This window comes from Bos indicus, chromosome X (genome assembly GCF_029378745.1).
Source record: "Bos indicus isolate NIAB-ARS_2022 breed Sahiwal x Tharparkar chromosome X, NIAB-ARS_B.indTharparkar_mat_pri_1.0, whole genome shotgun sequence".
Classification (NCBI taxonomy): Eukaryota; Metazoa; Chordata; class Mammalia; order Artiodactyla; family Bovidae; genus Bos; species Bos indicus.
Window position 1 is genome coordinate 17212810 of NC_091789.1, and position 19768 is coordinate 17232577.

A 19768-nucleotide genomic window follows, 5' to 3' on the forward strand; every position below is an offset into this window, starting at 1 on the left:
GGGACTCCCTTTGCACATTTGCCCTGGGCCCCACATAAGTTAGAGACAGGCTTAGCTGACATATAGTAGCTACTCAGTACATAATTAGGTGAATGGATATCATAGGCTGTGGTTTTCATCTCAGATTTACATTTGTATCACTGAGTCTAAATGTGATTCTATTGATAAGACCTACCCACTTATTCCAGAGCAATTCATGCCAGTAATAGGGCATACCAAAGACGGCTAAAGTTTTGGTTAATCAATGTAACCTGCATATAGCAAGGAAGTCCCCACCCCTCACCCCCCACCAAAGACACACACACAAAATTCATGATAACAAAAATTCTGCTTGATTTTCTGTCTCTCACCTTCAGGGATTGTTCTAGCCGCCAACTGGGTTTCTCATCCCTACAGTATGACCCTTTATGAAATCAATCGGCACATGTGAAGTCTTTGGAAGTTCTCTCTTTTGCTCACACACAAAGGCTCTAGACAGATGGTGTCTGACTACAGATCTTCCAGCCTTCTGTGCAAAGCGGACCTTCCTGGGCTCCCGCTTGCTATTTCAACGTGTGGGGCACATGTGGGAACTCTGCATTTTAATAGAGTTTTTAGAGGTGATGAGAAGCGTACATTGGCAGAGATGAGAAGAGAAGACGTTTCCATAGAGGAGCAGGCATGTGTACAGAGGCAGTGGCAGGAGTGAAGGACAGGAAGCAGAAGAACTTGATGACAGCAGTGGGTCTTGGAGGACACGTGACTGCTTCACAGGCCTGTCCTCAGCACCTCGCCCAGCGCCTGCCACTTGGGAGCAGGTGCCCAGTGAAGATGTATGGAATGAAAAAATTAATGAACTGCAGTTCATTGGTGAGGTGAGGAGTATAACTGTGCAAGAGACAGGCACAAGTGTTTGACTTGGCAATAGCGGAAGTGGGGACTTCCCTGGTGATCCAGTGGCTAAGACTCTCAATGCAGGGGGCCCAGGTTCAGTTCCTGGTCAGAGAACTAGATCCCACATGCCACAACTAAGAGTTTGCTTGCCACAGCTAAATATCCCATGTGCCACAACCAAGATCTGGCACATCCAAATAAATAAATGAACATTTTTTAAAAAAGAAAGATGTATCTGATTAGTTGGGAGGAGAAAGGAAGAAGGAAGGAGAGGTCAGTGATAGAAGGTTTTAATGATTCAATCTGCTTTGCCCAGTGTCATTTCCAGGTTTTTGGTCAAGTGAAGTCTCAATGCTGAAGGAAAAAAAAAAAACACGATCATGAGTCTCCACTCAGTTCTCCAGGTACTAGATTTGCATTACTCTCCATGGTGGTGCATGGGTCTCGAGACAAGTGCCTTCTAATTAGCCCCAAAGGCCCCACTCACAGAGAAGGCAATGGCACCCCACTCCAGTACTTTTGCCTAGAAAATCCCATGGATGGAGGAGCCTGGAAGGCTGCAGTCCATGGGGTCGCTAGAGTCAGACACGACTGAGCGACTTCACTTTTTTCACTTTCATGCATTGGAGAAGGAAATGGCAACCCACTCCAGTGTTCTTGCCTGGAGAATCCCAGGGACGGGAGGCCTGGTGGGCTGCTGTCTATGGGGTCGCACAGAGTCGGACACGACTGAAGCGACACAGCAGCAGCAGCAGCAGCAGCCCCACTCACAAATTTCAATAGGAATCTTATACTGAGGGTGAGGGCTTCAGCATATGAACTTTGACAGGACACAGACATGCAGTCCATAACACCCTTAAGAGTTCATCTGCTATTAGATAACAGACTAGAACAGCCTTTTCTTTTTTTTTCTTTTATAACCTTAATCAAAGTCATTTTCTGGATTCTTCATGTAATTGCCCTCATAATAGATAGAGGTGGCACTTCATCCTCAAGGTGCAGCCCAGGCCTTCTCCTCCGGCCTCCTCCTCTCCTCTGGCTTCCCACTGCCCACGGGGTCCCATACCCTCTTCTTCACATACCAGGCACAGCCCCTCCCCCTTCACACCAGGTAAACGGGCCACAGAAAGTGTTTTTCCTGATGGAGTGAGACAGAGGCCTGAATACTCTGGAGGCTTGGAGCTGCCCAGCAAAGGGACCAAACTTATTATATGGAAAGGCATTCATGTCCCATGTCAGGCGACATTTTCTCGCCTGCAATCAGAATCGCTTTTGCATCAACCACTGGATTTCTGAAGAAACGACGTTCCTGTAGGACCAATTCACAAACACACAACAAATTCCAATAGGAATATCACATGAATGCCTTAAATTGTCCAGGGCTCCCCGCCCAATTTACCCAAGCTAATAGAATTGGCACACATTCCCGAGTTAGCACTGGAGCATGTGACGTGTTCAATCAGATGAAGGAGATATAAACAGATGTGCATTCTGGCAGCTCAGGGAAACCGGCACGTTATTTGTGACTCAGCATCTAGACCACTGTGGCACTTGGTCTCCAAACCTGGGAATCAGGTTCCTAATAAGAGCAGCTATTCTCCAGCAGCTTAGCAGTACAGAATCTGCTTGGAATGCAGGAGCTGCAGGAGCCCCAGCTTCGATCCCTGGGTCAGGAAGATCCACTGGAGGAGGGCATGGCAACCCACTCCAGTATTCTTGCCTGAAGAATCCCATGGACAAAGGAGCCTGTCGGGATACAGTCCATAGGGTCACAAAAAGTTGGACATGACTGAAGTGACTTAGCATGCACGAACACACCATTTACTAAGCACTTACTATCTGCCAAGCCCCATTAGACACTTGGTGCATGTTGTCTAATTCTATCCTCACAGCCACTTTGTGAGGTAGGGGTTTTATCAGATGATTTTTCAGAAAAGGGGATGAAGCTGTTATATAAATTAAAAAGACCAAACTAGGACTCAGATGGACATGAGTTTGGGTAAACTCCGGGAGTTGGTGATGGACAGGGAGGCCTGGCGTGCTGCGATTCATGGGGTTGCAAAGAGCTGGACACAACTGAGCAACTGAACTGAACTGAGGACTCAGAACCCAAACCTGACCAAGCTTCAGAAGCACCAAGGCTCACTAGCTATACAAACTTGGGCAAGTCACTTAGTGTCCCTGACCTTCAGTTTCCTCTTCTATAAAGAAGGGGATAATGTACCTAGTTCACAATGTTGTTGGAAAGATCAGATTATCAGATAGTCTGGCGCCATGTAAGCTTTCAGTAAATAGTAGCTATCATTAGTGTTATTAACATGACCAAAATCTCCACTACGGGACCTTATGACTTCCTCCTTTGGGAGTCATCAATAGATCCTGGCTTCCTCACCCAGATTAGGTAGTTCAAAACCAAAGTCCTGGACTTCCCTGGTAGTACAGTGGTTAGGCACTGGTCCAGGAAGATTCCACATGCCACGAAGCAACTAAGCCCGTGTGCCACAACTATTGAGTCCGTGCCCTAGAGCCCATGAGCTGCAAGTACTGTAGCCCATGCTCTAGAGCCTGTGCTCTGCAACAATAAAAAGCCGCCGCAATGAGAAGCCTGCACACCACAACAAAGAGTAGCCCCCACTTGCAACTAAAGAAAGCCCACATGCAGCAGTGAAGACCCAGCACAACCAAAAATAATTAAAACCAAAAGCCCACATACATACTATTATCAATATATGTAAATTAGATAACCAACGAGGACCTACTGTGTAGACCCACAGGGAACTATACTCAATATTTTGTAATAAACTACAAGGGGAAAGAACCTGGGAAAAAAATAGCTTATACATGTATGTATAACTCAATCACTTTACTGTACACCTGAAACTAACACAACATTGAAATCAACTATACTTCAATTAAAAAAAAACAAAGGTCGTAAGTAGTAATGGTACAAATACAGATGAGCCATCACTAATCTCTGGACTTCACTATCCTACATATCATCCCGAGAACTTGGATTTCTAAAAGTGTCTTCCAGGGAAAAGAACTAGGAAGGAAACAAAAGGAATGGGATGGGTTAACATAACCAAATTAAAATCCTGTCCATTTTTAGTATGTTGCTGTAATTAAAAGCAAAGATCCAGCCTAGTCCAAGAGATTGGATCGCAATATTCCTTGTGGCAGAGCAGCCATGGATATAGCCACCACATCCACTCAACTTGGAAGCCCACAAGAGAAACAACTACATCAAGCCAAACAAAGCCATTTGGCCTAGGTGTCTGTACATTTGTAGGTATGTTTCTGCTCAAACTTGAAAAAAAAAGCCCTACTCAACTCTGTGAAATGCAAAAGAGAAAAGGAAAAAATATACCCATTTGAATGCAGAGTTCCAAAGAAGAGCAAGGAGAGATAAGAAAGCCTTCCTCAGTGATTAATGCAAAGAAATAGAGAAAAACAGTAGAATAGGAAAGACTAGAGATCTCTTCCAGAAAATTAGAGATAACAAGGGAACATTTCATGTAAAGATGGGCTCAATAAAGGACAGAAATGGTATGGACCTAACAGAAGCAGAAGATATGAAGAAGAGGTGGCAAGAATATACAGGAGAACTGTACAAAAAAGATCTTCATGACCCAGATAATCATGATGGTGTGATCATTGACCTAGAGCCAGACATCCTGGAATGTGAAATCAAGTGGGCCTTAGAAAGCATCACTACAAACAAAGCTAATGGAAGTGATGGAATTCCAGTTGAGCTATTTCAAATCCTAAAAGATGATGCTATGGAAGTGCTGCACTCAATATGTCAGCAGATTTGGAAAACTCAGCAGTGGCCACAGGACTGGAAAAGGTAGGTTTTCATTTCAATTCCAAAGAAAGGCAATGCCAAAGAATGCTCAAACTACTGCACAATTGCACTCATCTCACATGCTAGGAAAGTAATGCTGAAAAGTCTCCAAGCCAGGCTTCAGCAATATGTGAACCATGAACTTCCAGATGTTCAAGCTGGTTTTAGAAAAGGCAGAGGAACCAGATATCAAATTGCCAACATCCGCTGGATCATTGAAAAAGCAAGAGAGTACCCAGAAAAACATCTATTTTTGCTTTATTGACTATGCCAAAGCCTTTGACTGTGTGGATCACCATAAACTGTGGAAAATTCTGAAGGAGAAAGGAATACCAGACTACCTGACCTGCCTCTTGAGAAACCTGTATGCAGGTCAGGAAGCAACAGTTAGAACTGGACATGGAACAACAGACTGGTTCCAAATAGGAAAAGGAGTGTGTCAAGGCTGTATATTGTCACCCTGCTTATTTAACTTATATACAGAGTACATCATGAGAAACACTGGGCTGGAGGAAGCACAAGCTGGAATCAAGATTGCTGGGAGAAATATCAATAACCTCAAATATGCAGATGACAGCACCCTTATGGCAGAAAGTGAAGAGGAACTCAAAAGCCTCTCGATGAAGGTGAAAGTGGAGAGTGAAAAAGTTGGCTTGAAGCTCAACATTCAGAAAACGAAGATCATGGCATCTGGTCCCATCACTTCATGGCAAATAGATGGGGAAACAGTGGAAACAGTGGCTGACTTTATTTTGGGGGGGCTCCAAAATCACTGCAGATGTTGATTGCAGCCATGAAATTAAAAGACACTTACTCCTTGGAAGGACAGTTATGACCAACCTAGACAGCATATTAAAAAGCAGAGACATTACTTTGTCAGCAAAGGTCTGTCTAGTCAAGGCTATGGTTTTTCCAGTAGTCATGTATGGATGTGAGAGTTGGACTATAAAGAAAGCTGAGGACTGAAGAATTGATGTTTTTGAACTATGGTGTTAGAGAAGACTCTTGAGAGTCCCTTGGATTGCAAGGAGATCCAACCAGTCCATTCTAAAGGAAATCAGTCCGGGATGTTCATTGGAAGGATTGATGTTGAAGCTGAAACTCCAATATTTTGGCCACCTGATGTGAAGAACTGACTCATTTGAAAAGACCCTGATGCTTTGACAGATTGAGGGCAGGAGGAGAAGGGGACGGCAGAGGATGAGATGGCTGGATGGCATCACCAACTCAATGGACATGAGTTTGGGTGGACTCCGGGAGTTAGTGATAGACAGGGAAGCCTGGCGTGCTGCAGTTCATGGGGTCGCAGAGTCGGACACGACTGAGTGAACTGAACTGAACTGAGCACCTCTGCCTTCAAAGCCTATCCAGTTTGGAAAAGGCCATCCATCTTCCTATGGCAAGTTGGAATCCTTTGCATAAACTGGGACTGAGACCATTTGGTACCTTAGGCCCATGGTCTTGGGAAATTGCCGATATTATTATTTTGAGGATTAGAGTTCACATGGAATGCAAAAACACTTAAGATTTTAGAGGGTGGAAATATTATAAAAGTTATGATGGGTCTAGACCATGGATTGTAATGGCAGAGAGAGTGGGGCTAGCTAGCATGACTGACTTAGCCTACATTTTTCCAGGAGTGAACATTTCCAAAGGGTTGGCATTTTGCTCTCTTGAGCAAAGGTATTCCTTCTTCCTCTCTGCCCTTGCATATATTTCCAAGGCTCAGTCTGAGCCTCTCTACTTCCAGGAAGCTTCCTCCAACCAACTGCTATAGTCTTCATCATTTGAACAACATATCTAGCACACTATCATGCACTGCATTGTGCTGTTTCTACTACAATTGTCCAGGGCTGTTATTAACACTGAGAAGGCAGTGGCACCCCACTCCAGTACTCTTGCCTGGAAAATCCCATGGATGGAGGAGCCTGGTAGGCTGCAGTCCATGGGGTCGCTAAGAGTCGGACACGACTGAGTGCCTTCACTTTCACTTTTCACTTTCATGCATTGGAGGAGGAAATGGCAACCCACTCCAGTGTTCTTGCCTGGAGAATCCCAGGGACGGGGGAGCCTGGTGGGCTGCCGTCTATGGGGTCGCACAGAGTCGGACACGACTGAATTGACTTAGCAGCATTAGCTGTGTATGTATGTCTTCTCACTTCATTTAGTCCTGAGAGTGGGATGGTATAGTTCTAAAAACTTCCGATTTATCCCAAATGTTTCCAAAAAGGTTTCAAGATGGATGGGACAATTCTATTATTTTAGAATTATTTCTATCTTTCCCAGAATTTAGTCCAGTTATACCTAAAGAATGTAAGTCAAAAACGCTTATTGAGTTGGCAGGATGAATAAGGGAATGCCATTGATCCATAAAATTCCAGTACATTCATTTGGGTCCTTAGCCTAGAGTGAGAGCCAAGGAAAGGCTCCTCGCCTCCCAGCTCTACCTCTCCATCACATTCTTGAGGTACTCCAGGCCAAATGCCTACAGCAAAGGCAGGCATGATCTAAAGGCCAGTGGCACACAAAAGGAGCAGCATGACTGGGGCTGGAGAATCCACAAAGAATCATTAGACTGCACAGTTAGCTGTCTTCTCCATGACCTTCAGTCTTCAGAACTTTGAAAGAAACATAGAGATATTGAGAGCCATGTGTCCCTTAAAATCAACGCTGTGGTTCACAAAAATAATAAGGTTTCTATGCTGTTCCTCAAACACATGAGGTGCTCTCCAGCCTCAAGGTCTTTGCACTTGCCCTTCTCTCTGCCTGGAAAGCTCAAACATTCCCATGACTCAGTCTCTTGAGCTTTCAGGTGACACTTCCTATATTATGCCTCCCCTGCCCACTCAAGTGGCCCAGACCCCATATTCCCCATCCACTTACCCTGCTTGAGTTTTTCCTTAGAACTTGTTTCCTTAGAACTTGACAGTGTACATTTACTCTCTTTTAGAATGCAAGCCCCATGTGGCTGGGGAGGGTGTTACTTTGTCTTGCTTCCCGTGTTCCCAGCAGTTAGCATACTTCCTGGCATATTATAGGTGCTCAATAAATATTTGTAGAATGAATGAAGTGAGAACTTAGTTATGAAAAGGGTTGACCCTTGGAGTCCGCAAAACTGCTCCCTAACTGCATTGAAAGAATGTGACGACTCTTTTTCGTGACACCTTGGAGGCTGTTGGCTGCTTCAGAATGAAGCTGAACATCTCTTTCCCGGCCACTGGCTGCCAGAAGCTCATTGAAGTGGATGATGAACGAAAACTTTGTACCTTCTATGAGAAGCGTATGGCCACAGAAGTTGCTGCTGACTCTCTGGGTAAAGAATGGAAGGGTTCAGTTCAGTTCAGTTCAGTCGCTCAGTTGTGTCTGACTCTTTGCGACCCCATGAATTGCAGCACGCCAGGCCTCCCTGTCCATCACCAACTCCCGGAGTTCACCCAGACTCACGTCCATCGAGTCGGTGATGCCATCCAGCCATCTCATCCTCTGTCGTCCCCTTCTCCTCCTGCCCCCAATCCCTCCCAGCATCAGAGTCTTTTCCAATGAGTCAACTCTTCGCATGAGGTAGCCAAAGTGCTGAAGTTTCAGCTTTAGCATCATTCCTTCCAAAGAAATCCCAGGGCTGATCTCCTTCAGAATGGACTGGTTGGATCTCCTTGCAGTCCAAGGGACTCTCAAGAGTCTTCTCCAACACCACAGTATGTGGTCCGAATCAGTGGCGGGAACAATAAGCAGGGTTTCCCCATGAAGCAGGGTGTCTTGACCCATGACCGAGTTCGCCTGCTACTGAGTAAGGGGCATTCCTGTTACAGACCAAGGAGGACTGGAGAGAGAAAGTGCAAATCTGTACGGGGTTGCATTGTGGATGCCAATCTGAGTTCTCAATTTGGTCATCATGAAAAAAGAGGAGAAGGATATTCCTGGACTCATTGATACTACAGTGCCTCGTCACCTGGGTCCCAAAAGAGCTAGCAGAATCCGCAAACTTTTAAGTCTCTCTAAAGAAGATGATGTCCGCCAATATGTTGTGCTGCTGCTGCTGCTGCTGCTAAGTCGCTTCAGTCGTGTCTGACTCTGTGCAGCCCCACAGACGGCAGCCCACCAGGCTCCCCCATCCCTGGGATTCTCCAGGCAAGAACACTGGAGTGGGTTGCCATTTCCTCCTCCAATGCATGAAAGTGAAAAGTGAAAGTGAAGTCACTGAGTCTTGTACGACTCTTAGCGACCCCATGGACTGCGGCCCACCAGGCTCCTCCATCCATGGGATTTTCCAGGCAAGAGTGCTCGAGTGGGGTGCCATTGCCTTCTCAAATATGTTGTGCGAAAGCCCCTAAACAAAAACGGTAAGAAACCTAGGACTAAAGCACCCAAAATTCAGCGTCTTGTGACCACGAGTTCTGCAACACAAACGCCGGCATATTGCTCTGAAGAAACAGCGTACTAAGAAAAATAAAGAAGAGGCTGCAGAATATGCTAAACTTTTGGCCAAGAGAATGAAGGAGGCCAGAGAAAAATGGCAGGAACAGATTGCCAAGAGACGGAGGCTGTCCTCTCTGAGAGCTTCTACTTCTGAGTCCAATCAAAAATGAGATGTTCTAAGAGTAACAAATAAATAAGATCAGACATCAAAAAAGAAAAAGTGAAGTCCTCTAATTCTTTTTTCACGGAGTAAAGTCAATTTTTATCTCATATTATAAAAGTGTAATAGCCAAAGTCATAATATCGTGAGAGAATATGTTAAGACTTTACTATATTCTAGGAATCATGCTAAGAATTTTATATATATTTTATACATTGTATTTAATCCTTAAAACAACTGCATATAAGGGGAGAGTTTCAATATCCCCATTTTACAAATCAGGAAACGAGGCTCATAGAAGTACGCTCATAAACAGCGTACCTGAGGCCTCACAACCAGTAAGTTGTGGCCTGTTTTCACCATGTGCCCTAAGTGGGATGGGGGTGGGGGCCAACCACTGAAGCCCAGATACACATAATGGAGACTACCTCACTGAGCGTGAGCAGTTAGGGGCACGTTCACGCCACAGGGAGGATGGGCATGGGCTGTGAGAGAACTGGGGGATGGGATCATGAGAACTAGGAAATGGTCAGAATCGTATTAACTCATGGCCCTCTAGCCAGTGTTCATGTTTTACCGATTTCTAGAGTCATTGTGCCTTTTGTGTGGTTGCTTCTCACTGGAATATCCCCTCCCCCCTTTCCCTTCAGTGTCCCTTCCCCCAGGGCCCTTCTCCAACGCAGCCTCCTGCATGAAGCCTTCCTGAGTCTCTTTTCCCACTCCAGCAGGTAATGGGCTTTCTCCTGGTGCTGTAGGGTGGGCAGTAGGGGGAAAACATCAGAGCTGGAGTGCACAGGAGTGTTGGGGGCTCTGGGATCTGTTAACACTGGACTGGACTAGGTGAGAAAGTTCCAGGGCTTTTTTTTTTTTTTTTTTTTTTTTAGGTTTGCACTTGGTTGCAGACATTCAAGAAAGTTCAGGGTAAACAAACAACAAAGTAACCCAGAGCTGTCTCTTGATTGGTCAGAGGAGGCTAAATGCCAACTACAATTTAAAAATGAACTTGGTAAAAACAACCAAGTAACTCACAGCAGCCACCATGGTGGGTTCTAGCAGCAAATTCAGACAATCCAGTAATCACCTTTTCCAGCATTTTGCATATCATGCCTCCTTTTAGAAACATTTCCTTCCATCTCTGCTATGGAAATCCTTCCCCATCCTCTTCAAGGCCCAGGTACAGGCAACCTTCTCTGCAAAGCCTTCCTTAATGTCATGCTCCCCCAACCCCAGCAGAGGTGACTGACAGGGGTATTGCTACACAGTAAGGAATAAGGGGTGGCCATGCTGTTCTTTCCATGTAACAATTTGCTTAATTCCTGACATCAAAGGCTGTGTACTCTCATTCTACATCCAGTGGGTCTGCGGAATGAGCAGTAAATTACAGAGAATGGACAACTATCTAACATCACAGGCAGTTAGAAAATTCACTGGGGATCTCTTTCTTGTGGCTCTGCTTTCTCCCACTCCATCCCTTTCCTCTTCTAGAAATTCATCAGCAGCAATACTCAGACTTTTCTCCTGGAGGTCAGCCCAACAGGTTGGGCAAGGAAGCAGGCTGCAGGGAGGAGGTGCCTGGGGCAGAGCCATATACAGCTTGGACCCACTCAGGAAGCACCCTTGGGACCCCATGGTCTGGGCCCAGGTTGAGTAGATTCTACTTTTTTTTTTTTTTTTTTTTTGCGGCAATGCAGGGGCTGCTACAGGGCTGATCTTTCCAATGGTGGCTGTCTAAGAGACCAAGTTCTCAACTCCAAATCTCATTCCCTCTCCAGCACCTACTAGACTCAAGCCAGCTTTTCCCTTCTCTTCCTGCTCTGTCCACCTTCACCCCCCACCATATGCCTCTAGCACCCCTAGATATATTGACTGGGTACCTCTGGAAGTGACAAGGTGAAGTGTCTGAATTTATCAGCCTGCTTACCGTCAGGGACCAGAACTTCCCACATATTCACTGGCAAAGGGGGATCTGTATGAAAGGTGAGGATCAATATGAAATTAAACAATAAATGACGCATGGGAAACACACTACCTCCAGGGAAGAGTTCTCTAAATAGGATTCTCAGTGTGTGACCCATGGATTTCCAACCTCAGAATCACCTAGGGAGCTTCTTAAAAACACAGAATCTCAGGCCCCAAACCCAGACCCATGAATCTGCATTTTTCTTTTACTTTTTTCTGGGGTGGTGGGGACTGTGCAGCATGCAGGATCTTGTTTCCCTGACCAGGGATCAAACTCATGCCCCCTGCAGTGGAAGCCTGGAGTCTGAATCACTGGACCACCAAGGAAGTCCCCCGGAAATCTGCATTTTAACAAGCTTCCGAGATGATTCCAATATGCACTAGAAACCCATTGCCTTGATTACCTTTAAATGCTTAAAGCATTGGTTCTCAACCTTGGCTGCACATCTGGGGAGCTCAGAAAAATACTGGCTCCTGGGTCCCACCCCCAGCAATTATGAGTCAGTTGGTCTGGGGTGGGCCTGGACATTAGGGAATTTTCAAAGCTTCTCAGGGGATTCTAATGTAGCTGTTGCAGCACATCAGGCTTCCCTGTCCTTCACTACCTCCCGGAGCTTGCTCAAACTCATGTCCATTGAGTCGCTGATGCCATCCAACCATCTCATCCTTTGTTGGCCTATTCTCCTCCTACCCTCAATCTTTCCCAGCCTGTCTCTTTTCCAATGAGTCAATTCTTCACATCAAGTGGCCAAAGTATTGGAGCTTCAGCTTCAGCATCAGTCCTGGCTTAGAACAAACACACCTAGAAAAGAGCTTATGATCCATTCATGGGTGTGTGTGTGTGTGTGTGTGTGTGTGTATATACATATGTATGCATATGTGTGTATATTTTTTAAAATTCTCTACTGAGCCTGAAGTATAAAGCAACATTTTCTGAGCACATTTGGAATTCTGTTGGATGTGACCACAGGCTCCCTCAGAAGACATAAAAGGTGGGCTGACTGGTCCATTGGGGAAAATAAACATGTCTCATCACTCAGTTGCCTAATTACCCTCCAAGATCAGGACCACAGCTACATCCTTAGCATGGATGCCCTGGCAGTGCCTACTTCAGCATGTGGTATTTAACATTTGTACCATTCAAGCTTTCTTCTCTCTGCTGGGCCTTTTTGAGTCTCTCTTCAGATGTGGTGTTCAGTGTAAAGGTGAAGATCCAAAGAGGTGACTTCTGGTTTTCTATTCCCTATCCCCTCAAACACACAAGATTTTCTTGCCCCAAGTTCACTGCTTCAAGCCTCATAAAAGGCTCCAGATCCATTTATGTGTCTCCACTGTGAGTAATGAATAGCCATCCTTTGTCCTGTGACTGGAGTTGCTGCCTGTTGTCAATAGTAGGTAAGCAATTGTATAAATTACCTCTCATCCAACTCTAAAAATGTGTTTGCCAAAATGATTTCTTCTAGAATTGTAGAAGTGGAAATAGCGTGCACAGAGAGAAATTGAGTTTGCTCCAAGGGGCTACGAATGCACCATTAAAGAAGCCTCGAAAAAAGATTAGCAATCCAGCTGGTGTGTTTGCACATCATTTAGTGCCATTTGGGGGGCATTTCTGAAGCAATGACAGTCACGGTGGGGAGGAAGAAGAGGAGGCTTCCTTGGCCATTAAGACCATATACGGACTCAGAGGCTGTGGTTATTAGGGCACACAGCTGGGTCCTACTCTGCCAGCTCTGACCTCAGCTCAGTGAGAATTGCAAAAGCTCCAAAGTTTAATGAAAATCAATGCTTGGATTCCAGTGCCAGGAGATTTGTTAAGGCATTGTTACAAGCTTCAGGCCACGTTCTGTAAACAAAATGATTCTCCATATCCTTAGATATATCTCCTCTCTCCCTTCTTCCCTCTCTCTCTTTCTCTCTCTCTCACACACACACACCCTCACCAAAGGAAACTGATCTATGATGGCTGGATCTATCCCTTTTGATCCATCATTTTCCAAGCCACACTGTGAAAGATCTTGGTTCAATATGCTGCTGCTGCTGCTGCTGCTAAGTCACTTCAGTCGTGTCCGACTCTGTGCGACCCCATAGATGGCAGCCCACCAGGCTCCCCCGTCCTTGGGATTCTCCAGGCAAGAATACTGGAGTGGGTTGCCATTTCCTTCTCCAAGGCATGAAAGTGAAAAGTGAAGGTGAAGTCGCTCAGTCATGCCTGACTCTTAGCGACCCCATGGACTACAGCCTACCAGGCTCCTCTATCCATGGGATTTTCCAGGCAAGATAGGACACCTTAAATCGTTACTGAAAACTCCCATACTCTTTATCAGTCTGAAAATCAAGATAGATAATCAGAACATTGTGTAGGAATCATATTGTAACATAGTTACTTACATTTTCTATGACACAATTCTTTGTTAGTAGGCAGTGTATCTCCGAGGACACATTCTCTTTTACTGTTATAGGAAATCATGCTCCCTGCTGTATATACTATGTATAGTAACATGGACCACACTTCCATTCACCTCATCAGGCAAGTTGGGAAGTCTGTCCACCCAGTATGCTCACCCTTGGTCCAGAAGCTGAAATCTTGGTCTCTGGAGTTATTTTCTGAAATGATCATACAGAATAGATTAAAGCAAGTGTTCATAAAGAAGATGAAGATTTTCCTGGCAGAAACACAACCTAATGAAACAAGGAGATAAGGTCCCAGAAATCTGTCTCTTCCTGACAAACAGGAACCTTGTCAGTGCTTGCTTAACCCAGAGTTCATCTGCATTCATTGTGTTACTTTCTTCTTTGTTTGGAACTGGGAAGGCATCATCAGGTTGGAGAGAGCCTCCACAGTAAGTATACAAAGTATATAATCTCACTGTTTAGCTCCATTGCAGAGATGAGAGTCTGACACACAGTCAGTAAACGCCTTCTGTTCCTATTGTTGTTAACTGGATACTTAAGACTTTAACACTCCAGGAGAGGCCTACAGACATGTGGCTTGTTGGTCTAGTGGTATGATACTAGCTGAGGGTGTGAGAGATCCTGCGTTTGAATCCCAGACAAGCCATGTGCTTTTTATTTCTGATAATTAATTTAAAATACATGTGCTATCACATTGGACTATGATTCTCACTTAGGGTGTGAGAGGTCCTGGGTTAAATCCCATATGAGCTTGGTTTTCTTTGCTTCTGATAATTAATTTATTTAAAATACATCTGCTATTGTACTGGGCTTCCCTGGTGGCTCAATGGTGGTTCGATCCCTGGGTCAGGAAGATCCCCTGAAGAAGGGAATGGCAATCCACTCCAGTATTCTTGCCTGGAGAATTCCATGGACAGAGGAGCCTGGAGGGGTACAGTCCATGGGGTCTCAAGGAGTCAGACATGACTGAGCAACTAACACTTTCACACACACACACAGTATGTGCTTAACTGTTCCTGAAGCTGACAGGGACAGGAACAAGACCCCTCCAGCCCTACCCTGTGTCTCCTTGTCTCGGCTCTACTTACCTCTTGACCTCTGCTACAAATCCAGGTTGTGTGTCCATGTGGGATGAGAGTCAGAGCCCATATCCCAGTCCTAAGCTGGCAACCATGACAAGGTGGCATGGAGAGGGACACAGTGTAAAGGACAGACAATCAGATGATGGAGAAAAAACAGTCTGCGTCCCAGGGGTACTCACTCACCTGTAGGCACTGTGTTTCTAGCCTCCCAGATATAGGCTGATGCACACAGAGGCGTATGTCCTCACCCTGGCCACCAGGACAAGAACTTGTTAATCCCCACAGCCACAGAATAATTCACAAAGTCTTGGCAGGATCCACATGACACAGAGCACCAGAGTCAAAATCACTGGGGTCCATCAGGCAAGAAACTACTTAATAGATGGATCAAGACATAGGTTGCCCATTTTATGGATGTGGGTAATTCTTAGGAGCTGAAGAAGACCCCTGTTTCAGAATACTGCCTGTTGAGAGCAGCCAATTATTTATTGAGTAGAAATGAAACTGATGAGCACTCCCTGATAGCTCAGTTGGTAAAGAATCCACCTGCAATGCAGGAGACTCTGGTTCAACTCCTAGGTTGGTAAGATCTGCTACAGAAAGGGCTACCCACTAGACTGAGTGACTTTCACTTTTTCAAAAGTATAGGAATGATTTAGAAAATGATTTCTACAAACTAAAATTGCTGTTATAAACATAGTGAAACAATAAGCAATAACTAGATTTGGGGGAGAGAAAGCAGTCATATCCCACAACTCTCTTTTTTTGTCATTTTTGCATTTTTCCTACCTCCCAGACCTGATCTATATTCATAGTTTAATTATATATACATAGGATATTTTGGAAATCACTTATTATGTCTTATTTACACAAGTAGAACATTTTCGTAATGTAAAAATTGATAGATAGGCAAAAAGACAATTAAGACTGTTTGTAACCCTACAAATCAGAGGTAACTACTGTTAGCATTTTGGTGAATACTTTCCAATTTAAAAACTACACACACACACACATTTATATGTGCATATACATACACACACACACAAATGCATACACATCCCAAACATCCTACTTAAGAAGCTGTCTTTTTGCCTTAATAATAGATAGTGTATCATATCAACAGATACATCATAGTAAGATGACTTCTTATGACCTTTCCCAGTATCATAACTCTAGAATTATTTTTATTTTATTATCTAAGTCTCAGAGATACTGCATTAAAATGTGTGAAGTCAGGACTTCCCTGGTGGTTGAGAATTGACCTTCCAATGCAGGGGATCAGATTCGATCCCTGGTCAGGGAACCAAGATCCCACACACCCCCAGGCAACTAAACCCTCAACCGCAACTAAGCCCTCAAACCACAACTAAGACTCAACCCAACCAAATAAAAAAATAATAAATATTTTTAAAAATGTATGAAGTCATCAAGTCATGATCCATTACCCATGGTGTGCCCTGTGCAGAATAGATATTGTGAAGTACATACAAATCTATTAGTTATTACCCAATTATTATGTGCCAGGTTTAGTAATACTATTGGCACACTGCTAATATTCTCTCCTAACCCTTTAATATATTAACAGATACTGTGGTTTCTGTTAGAGAAAAAAATGAGGGAAGCTGGAAGAGGTACACTGTTCCCACAGCTAGAAAGTGGAGGGCCCCTAAGTGGAAGCGACTTCCATCTGACTTTCAAGCTTGCTCTTGTCCTCTGAGAGGCTAGTTTGGGAGTTGAGCCATGGCAGTGTGTCATGACTGGAAAATGGACACATGAGTCTCAACCTGTATGATATAGATAATAAACCCCACGAGCTGGGAGAAATTGTAGAGAGCCTTCTTGGTTGTAGTAATCCAAGAAAGCTTCACGGGTAGGGGGGATTATAGATGGATCTGGAAACATAAACAGGGAAGGCACTCTTTGTGGAGTAGAGGTACGGGGAGTGGTAAGGGCAAAGTCTTGATGGAAGAAATCAAACATCCAATGTGCTTGGCACAGTAAAGACACTAGTCTTACGAGAGGAAGGGGTTTGTCCTGGCGAAGAGTGAAGCTAAAGAGGGACAACTGCGCATATGGTCCTGCCCAGTGTCAACGAGAGTCACTCATGCTCTGACAATATTTGGGAAGCTAAGATATGTAGAACATTCTGTTTCCATATGGTTAGTTATGAATTCCAGAACTTGGAAATCTTGCAACCTTTGGAAAGAACCAGACTACATATTAAGGGATTAAACTTTGAAATGTCACTTTCCATTTCTGTCCAAAGGAAGCTGAGACATTTTTGATGAAAAAACAAAAAATGAAGTTTTCCATGACAAGTTTCTTGCACAGTATTTGAATGATTTGGATCACTGGTTGACTCGATGGTTGCTGCTAGATGCTGAGACTCAGATTAACTCCGATTTCGTAGATTTTCAGCATCAAAACAGATTCTGATGCTGAGTGGCAGGAGTTGGGTTTTAGGGTTGAGTAGGATGTTTAAAGCTTTTCTTTTGATTGGCTTTGATAACTCCAGCTCTTTAAAAAGAAGTCTTTTTTTCTTGGTGTGATCTATCTTGTCTGACCCACCCCAAAAGAAGCAACTTTCTTTTAAACATTCAGTTTGACGAACCATGCATGTTCTAAAATTAAGCTGCATCTTTGGATACAAACCAGTTTTCAAATTCTGGGTAATACTGACTCTTTCAGTGATTTTTTTGGCTAGATGACACCCCAAAAAAGTTTTAGCTGCATTTTAAATTTTCAACCAATTATTTTGATGACAAGTAGATCCAGCCTGAATATAAGCAATAATTCCTGTTTTTGTTCCATTTCAAAGACCCAATAGGAGAATGCTTTAAAGGTCATCAATAAGAAACTGGATTTGGCTTTATTTTTCTTAATTGGAGTATAGTTGATTTACATTGCTATGTTAGTTTCAGGTGTATAGCAAAGTGAATCAGTTTTTGTTGTTCAGTCATGTCCAACTCTTTGCAATCCCATGGACTGCAGCATGCCAGGCTTCCTTGTCCATCACCATCTCCCAGGGTTTGCTCAAACTCATGTCCATTGAGTCGATGATACCATCCAAATATCTCATCCACTGTTGCCCCCTTCTTCTCCTGCCCTCAATCTTTCCTAGCATCAGGGTCTTTTCTAATGAGTTGGTTCTTCACATCAGGTGGCCAAGATATTGGAGCTTCAGCTTCAGCATCAGTCCTTCCAATGAATATTCAGGGTTTAATTCCTTTAGGATTGACTGATTTGATTTCCTTGCAGTCCAAGGGACTCTCAAGCGTCTTCTCCAACACCACAATTCAAAAGCATCAATTCTTTGGTGCTCAGCTTTCTTTATGGTCCAATTCTCACATCCATACATGACCACTGGAAAAACCATAGTTTTGACTATACAGACCTTTGTTGGCAAAGTGATGTCATATAGGTCATTACAGAGTATTGAGTAGAGTTCCCTGTGCTATACAGTAGGTCCTTATTATCTATTGGGTTTGGTTTTAAAGTTCTCTTTGAAACCACAGCAAAGGCAGTGTTGCTCTAAACCCCACTGAGATGTTTGGCTTGGATGTAGGTGAGAGGTTCTTGGGAAGGCAGGATGCAACAGAGTCCTCAGAGAAGACTCTGGAAATTGGCACTTGCCCAGGGTGCTCTCAGCATCTGACTTTTATCACTGGTCAGAGTTGATTACTCGAAGAGAAAGTAGAAAGAATGTGAACCCCCCCAGGCCTGCTAAGAAGGGTGGAGGGATTGGTCTGAGATTCACAAGATGACCCAAGTTGAGGATTATTTTGGCCAAGTGGTTTGTAGTGCTATTAATCCTTGATGTCTTCAGATGTGCGGTAGTGAGTCATCAGTTGGAATATGATTAATCTTGTTTTGTAGAAGTGGACAACACAGAGATTCTATCCAGACCTCATATAATGTGCCAGCCCTGGAGCTCAACATGCTCTGTCTTTCTAGAGTTGTTCTCATCCACAGAGCATTCTACTAAATTTGGACATTATTAAGCTCAGTTCTTGAGGAAGAATGGAAATGCCACTCCCAAAGCTCAGTCTTAGAGACCATATACCAACAGCCCGCAATCCAAATCTTTCCATTTCACACAAGCAACACTCTCAAAAGTTGGCTTTCCCTGTCAATCCAATCAGTGTGGTCCTATAATCTAGTAGGAGTGTGAAGTTCTGAAATTGAGTTCTGACCCTCATTAGCTGTGTGACCTTGAGCAAGTCTCTTTAGTTCTCTGGGCCTCCATTTTCTCATCTAAAAAATGAATATCTAGAATATCCATTCTTCCTCAAGACCTGAGCTTAATAATGCCCAAATTTAGTAGAATGCTCCATGGCTGAGAACTATTCTAGAAAGACACAGCATGTTGAGCTCCAGGGCTGGCACATTATATGAGGTCTGGATAGAATCTCTGTGCTGTCCACTTCTACAAAACAAGATTAATCATATTCCAACTGACATGTGCTCTGCCTATCCACAGGTGCTGCTGTATCAAATAAGATTATATACATAAGTGTTCTTCAAAAATCACATATCATACCAGGAGCTTATTATAATTTAATTGTTGTAGGATATGTTATGGCTTTGTCAGTGAAATGTGAATAAAAATTTCTAATACAGAAATATTGTGTTTTTTAAAAAACAAGCATTTGGTGCATGGTAAGATCTGGAAATTTGGGCAGAAGCTTCAAGCACTATATGAGGTTCTATGTCCCCAAAAGTTCATTTGAGATAAACCAATAAAAAAAGACTCTAACTTTCAGTTCAGTTCAGTCGCTCAGTTGTGTCCGACTCTTTGTGACCCCATGAATCGCAGCACACCAGGCCTCCCTGTCCATCACCAACTCCCGGAGTTCACTCAAACTCACGTCCATCAAGTCGGTGACGCCATCCAGCCATCTCATCCTCTGTCGTCCCCTTCTCCTCCTGCCCCCAATCCCTCCCAGCATCAGAGTCTTTGCCAATGAGTCAACTCTTCACATGAAGTGGCCAAAGTACTGGAGTTTCAGCTTTAGCATCATT